Below are 6,112 nucleotides of genomic sequence, written 5' to 3' on the forward strand. Positions count from 1 at the left end.
CCCCCCCACCAGCCATCCGTCTTGTAGGTGTCTCCTTAGGATTGCTTATCCTACTTATCTTATATCAATAGACACCAAAAGAGAAAAAGAAAAGGGGGAAAAAAAGGGAAAACCATGCTAATCATCCCAAGTCTAACTGACATTGTGACCCACAGTAGCAAGCAGGGCCTGTTACAGTCCATTGGTCCAATCCCCTTTTCTTTTAGGATTCTTTGTCCCGGGCCCTGCTTCTCTAACAGCACTTATACCTTTTTAGTCCTCAGCATTTATGAACCAAAGGTGGCTCCTCCTGCAAGTCCTCATTGCTCTTCCTCAGGGATGGAGCAGTCTGGTGCCCCCCACCGACTTTCAGTGTGGCCCCCTGCGGGTAGCCCCCAACCAGTTTAGATAAGGTACCAATGCAGTGCTTCTCTTTGCATGTCCATTTGGTTTAGCCCCTCTCTTTAGTAAGGTGCTGGCTCAAATTCAGCTTTCTTCGAAAGGTTGTAAACTACCATAAGCCTATTGCTCTATAGACTATTTACCCTGCTCTGCTTCTCTTTAAGTCTTACCACTGCCTTTTTAGATATTCACGTGTGAGTTTGTGGAGGTTCAGGAGAGTAACTTTACACTTCTGTATACCCAATGTAAGATTAGTGCTATATGTATCTGGCAAAAAATGGGAGATTGATAAAGGATTGTTGAACAGTCTACTTGCAAGTTGCTGCTTTGATTAAGGAGCCCTGGTATCAGAGTGGTTATATGTGGGGTTGCTAACCACAAGGTCAGCAGTTTGAAACTCAGAAACCCACAAGGGCAGTTCTACCCTGACCTACAGGGTCATTATGAATTGGAGTTGACTCAATGACAATGGGTTTGGGGCTTCTTAAAAAATTTCGAGCCTTGATTAAAGCAGAATTTTCTGCTTTAGTAAATATTTCCATGGAACTGGGTTGGTGACATTCAGGTCCAGGCATGCAATATACTCAGTTTTTGCACAAATTACACCTGTTATATTTTGGCCGGCCAGCCCCTCCCCTTGTGAAGTATTTTTGTAAGTGCACTATATTAATCTTTTTACAGTGATATGTAAAAATTTAGCATTGCATACTTTTGAAAATACCGGGGGGTAGGAAGGGTGCAGTTTGCAACAAAACAAAACAAAAAAAGATAGAACCCCGAATGTATGTGTTACTGGCATAAAAATTCAGTAGTTTAAGCAAGGCTTCCCTTCTTTACGGGGGCCCTGGGATATGATACGTAACTTCCTTGCCAAGGAGGAGGCAGGGTCCTTTGTCCTGGCCTGAAAGCAAAAGGACAATGAGCCCAGTGACCAGAAAGAGTGCGGCTTGTTGGTGACTGAGGGTGACATTTCTCTGACTTGAGAAGCCATGTCACGTGTGGGAGGGCTGCGGGCCTTCTTTTCAAGGACATATATTGGGGATAATACTGTAGTCGATTAGAAAATAGGCTTTTTTGATCAATCCATTTTAATTGATGTAAATTATACAGTACATCATTAACTGCATTTTTTTCTTTTAAAATATTCTGCTATGATTCCTCCAGCTAGGGTGTCTTTGACCACCTTTAATTCCAGAGGCCCCCACCTGTCCAATCACACCTAGGCATACATTTACATACTCGTCTAGGGATGTTAATTACTTACTTGTTATGAACAGTGACCATATTGGGGAGATATATGTTGGATGAAAGAAAGGGGTAAGAGCGACTTGACATGAATAGGTATTTCATCAAAGCGAGTCATGAAATATTGCTTACAAATCAATTAAGAGAGATCGGTTATTGAACTCTGTGGGTTTTTACTTACAGAGAGTTATTTTCCTCCAAATACAGTTTTCCTAGGAGTCCCATGAATCCTCAGTCCTCTGGGGAGAGGCAGTTTCATGGTGTCTCACACAGGCTCCATAACTTCCCTGATATATGGCCTTGGGGTTTGTCTGCATACACCTCCTCTTTGCTTGGAGGCAGCGACTGGACAAACGTGAATTGCTGAGGTGGAGAAAGTGAGTTATTAGGGTTTTTTGCTTGCGACTGCATTGGTTGGCAAATTTCAGGAGCCAAAATGTGAATTGTATGCCCTGAGTGGAGTGCTGTCCGTGACGCCTTGTCTGTGCCTGTGAAGGTTTATTTCTCACCGAGAAGCAGATGAATCAGTCAGCAAATCCACTTTATTGAGTGTCTCTGCTCTTGGCAGCATGTTAGGAGGGGGGGACAAATCCACCTTGACCAGGTGACATGGCCAAGGTGGTGTTAACCTGTGTTTTGTTATGCATGCTCTGGTGTTTACAGTCCTAGCTTTGCCCCAAATCTGAAGGTGAGGGGAATTAAATCATGGTAATCCTCATTTCATCTTTGCCTTCTCAGTTCTTCATGGTTTGGTTTTCTTAGCCACATCCTGAAACTGTTTGCATTCCCACTTCAGATCCACTTGGCCTTCTCCACAATTTCTTGGTTCACCAGCCACCAGAAATCTAGTTATAAGGAAAAGAGCCCTTCGTGCCCCTTCCTCTTCTCCGTGCATCTAGAGGGGCTCCCAGGAGAGAGAGCCAGAGAGAGAGAGAGAGAGTGCCAGAGAGACAAAGCCCTTAATGAAAATCAGGTGGTCTCTCCGGGGTGCTACCTGGAAATGGGAAGTCTGCTTGACATTCTAGACAATAGAGCCATACTTTTTTATTATTTAAAGACAGCTTTTTCTCTTTTCTCAGGTAGTCGACAGCTAGCAATTCAAATGAGCTGGGTTTTATGGATGACTGCAGAGCCCTCTTCATTCAAACCCAGTATCTATCCATCAGCCACTGTGTAGCACTTTACAGCAGAGCCGGTCCGGGGACAGCTCATCAGAATCGCCCCAGTGGAATGTTATGATAGGAAAAGAGAGGAATAGATTACATATTTATGTGGTCTTTGAAAATGCAGCAGGACAGGAAGATTGCTTGTAACGTATGCAGTTATATTAACTGACTATTAACCTTCACTGGTTGTGAATGTCTGGTGAATACTTTTGTGCCCGTGTGTGCTGTGTGGCTTGAAAAATTAATGAGACTTTTAAAATAAATTAAAAGTATTTGTTACCGCAGGTTCTGGGCTATTGAGACAAAACTGGGTGCAATTTATAAAAATAAAGTGTCTGCTAAGAAGAAGGGGAAAAGTAGGTGGGGGAAAGGATAACTATGCAGGTCTTCAAGCTGGTTTCTTCTGGGGGTAAGGTGACAGAAAAGACCACCGTGTAGATTCTGGTTCACGAGTTACTTCTTTGTTCACCAGTGCCTCCCACTCGGGAAGACCGAGGGGGCCTTGGCAACCATGTTTCTGCCAGTGCCGGACTTTTCTTCAACCTCCTGCCTTGCAGGTTGGTTGGCCAGGCCTGGTGCCGAACAAACTCGCCCAGCCGAGCCTTCGCTTCCGGAACTAGAAGGATTGGAAGAGGCTCTTTTGACAATGATAGTTTGATTCTGCATTAGGTTCACTCTCACCATTCATGCCGCTGTCTCTTTTTTGGTTAAGCAATCTTTCTTGACTTTACAAAGCTACCCTGCACTCAACTTTTATTTTATTTGTTAACAATTGTTGTTTTCATTGAAAAAGATAATCAGTGGAACCTACACCAATCCGACCATTTCTACATGTACATTCAGTGACATTGCTTATATTTTTCAAGTTGTGCAACCATTCTTATCCTCTTTACCTAAATTAACACAAACGTTTCCCCATTAACATAAACTCACTGCTCTTCTCTGAATATTTGAGTCGTCGTTGGTGTCTATTTGATCTCGTCTAGATGGGTGCTTACCCCATCCTAATGTGCTGGAGCCCACAGTACACCCAGCATCCTGCACCATACAATAGTAGCAGCAGGGTAGGTCGGGTGAATTTCCGGGAATCAAAGGAGGTTAGAGACCATAGGTTCTCTCTACACTGGTGGTGTAGTGGGTAGAATACTCATGGGACTGCTGGTTGCAAGGTCATTAGTTCGAAACCACCTAGTGCTCTGAGGGAGAAAGATGAAACTTTCTACTCCCATACAGAATTACAGGCTCTAAAACCCACAGGGGCAGTTATACTCTTCTTTATGGAGTTCCTAGGCGTTGGGACCGACTCAATGGCAGTGAGTTGAGTTACTCTTACTCAGGAAAAGGGCAGAAGGGATCCCAGCAATTTCACTGTATGGGCCGACGCTCTTTCTATATCATCTTTGAGCATTTTATTTATTTAAAAAATATATAACTTTATTACTGTGCTTAAATGTGGGAGACCCTGGAAGGAAGACAAGGGCTGTGACTTGATGACGAAGTGAGAATGTCTCTGGGACACGTGCACTGAACTCTGACAACAGAGTTGCCCTCCATGTCAGCCAGGTGGCGAAAAGGGGGAGCATGTCATGGTTATCCCTAGAGCCCTCCAAAGAAGGTGGGCTCCTTGGTTTCCTGGCTGAGTGCCCAACCACTCAAAGGCCTCATCCACTTGGACAAATCAGTTGTCTTCAGAAGAGTCCGAAGTGTCACTTCTCTTAGCTGATATGTCATGGTGGGGCTTGGGCTGTTTAACGGATCTTCTCCAAAGGCAGGCAGAGTTCGCGCTCCAGTGTGTACCCAGCAGGCCTGGGCAGAACACAGAAACCACTGTGCTGTTCTAATTGCTAGACAAGAAAAACTGCATGTTGTGAGTTAGGCTAATTGATCTGCAGAATTCTGGTTTCCTGCAAGTTAAAAACTCTGTCCTGGGCATAAATGAAATATTCAGAGGGCAGAGGAGTTAAAGATAAAACCTTCAGGGAAAAAAAAAAGTAGTTAGAATAAGGGTTTGCATGTACCGTTCTGAATACTGGAGATTTAAAAGCACGGGCATCTTATTAATGTCTCTGCTACCATGAGCAGGTGGTTGTTCCGAGGATCTGGGGGTGAAAAAAGAAGGAAAGATGTTTGAAAGGAAGTGGATGACTCTGACTCGCCAAACCTCCAAACACTAAATCTTTACCTCGCTCCGCAATGTGGTCTGCTTTCCGGAAATCGGGGGACCTCCTGGCTGTGAGTTAGACGTGCTGACTCTCAGGCCCCAGTGTGACAGTGTCTCCCGGGGTTCATATGCTCACTCAGTCCGAGAGACACTGAAGAGCAGGTGACTTATCTGCATTCTTCCAACAATTATGCCACGGAACCTCTTACACGCCAGCCACCCTGTTAATGCTGGCTAAAGCTAGTTGGGAGATGCTATGCCTGGCCTCTCATCCCTGGCCTCATGGAACACAGGGTCTAGATGGAAGAACAGCAAAGAATAACTGCAAACTGAGACAAATGGGTCACAATGGGAATCTGAAGCAGTCAGTGCCATGGGAGGCCTAAGTGGCCAGTGTCCCTGCTGAGAGCTGGTTGAGGTGTAGTAGCTCCTTTTCTTCTATGCAAACCTAAGGAGGATTCCTAGGTGACAGGTTCAGGGTCTTTCTGACACTGCTTCCTGTGTACACAACGGGGAACACATACTATCGGTTTCCCAGGACCTACTTCAGTCTACAAGACTTGAGAATCCCCTGTAGCCACCACCACACAGGTACAGAGATGAAGATGGCCCACCCTTAGAGCTCACAGTCTCGTGGAGATGATCCATGACGAAGGGATTGCAGACTCACCGAATACCAGTTGTGCTGGGATATGAATGGGGTAGGGCAAGGAGAAGAAACTGGGGATAGGAAGTGGTTTCTCTCCAGGGTGAATCCTGGAAGACTTCCTAGTAGTGTGAGGTGGATTTTTAGCTGAGACAAGGGGTTTGAAAGCTCTTGGAATAGTTTCAGCTTTAGCTTCTGTAATTTTGTGCCTTTTAGTAGAGCTGGATGTGGTCATTGAGAAACCATATGTAGGAGGGGGGAGGCCTGAGGGAGCTGGCAAGTATAAGCAGACAGATGAAGGTTCTGATTTTGCTTCAGGATTTTTTAAAAATTGTTTTATTAGGGGCTCATACAACTCTTATCACAATCCATACATACATCAATTGTGTAAAGTACATTTGTACATTCATTGCCCTCATCATTCTCAAACCATTTGCTCTCCACTTAAGCCCCTGGCATCAGGTCCTTATTTTTTACCCTCCCTCCCTGTTCCCCACTCCCTCATGCACCCTT

This window comes from Echinops telfairi, unplaced genomic scaffold (genome assembly GCF_000313985.2).
Source record: "Echinops telfairi isolate 266 unplaced genomic scaffold, ASM31398v2 ScPeMD7_7469;HRSCAF=8507_1, whole genome shotgun sequence".
Taxonomy (NCBI): Eukaryota; Metazoa; Chordata; class Mammalia; order Afrosoricida; family Tenrecidae; genus Echinops; species Echinops telfairi.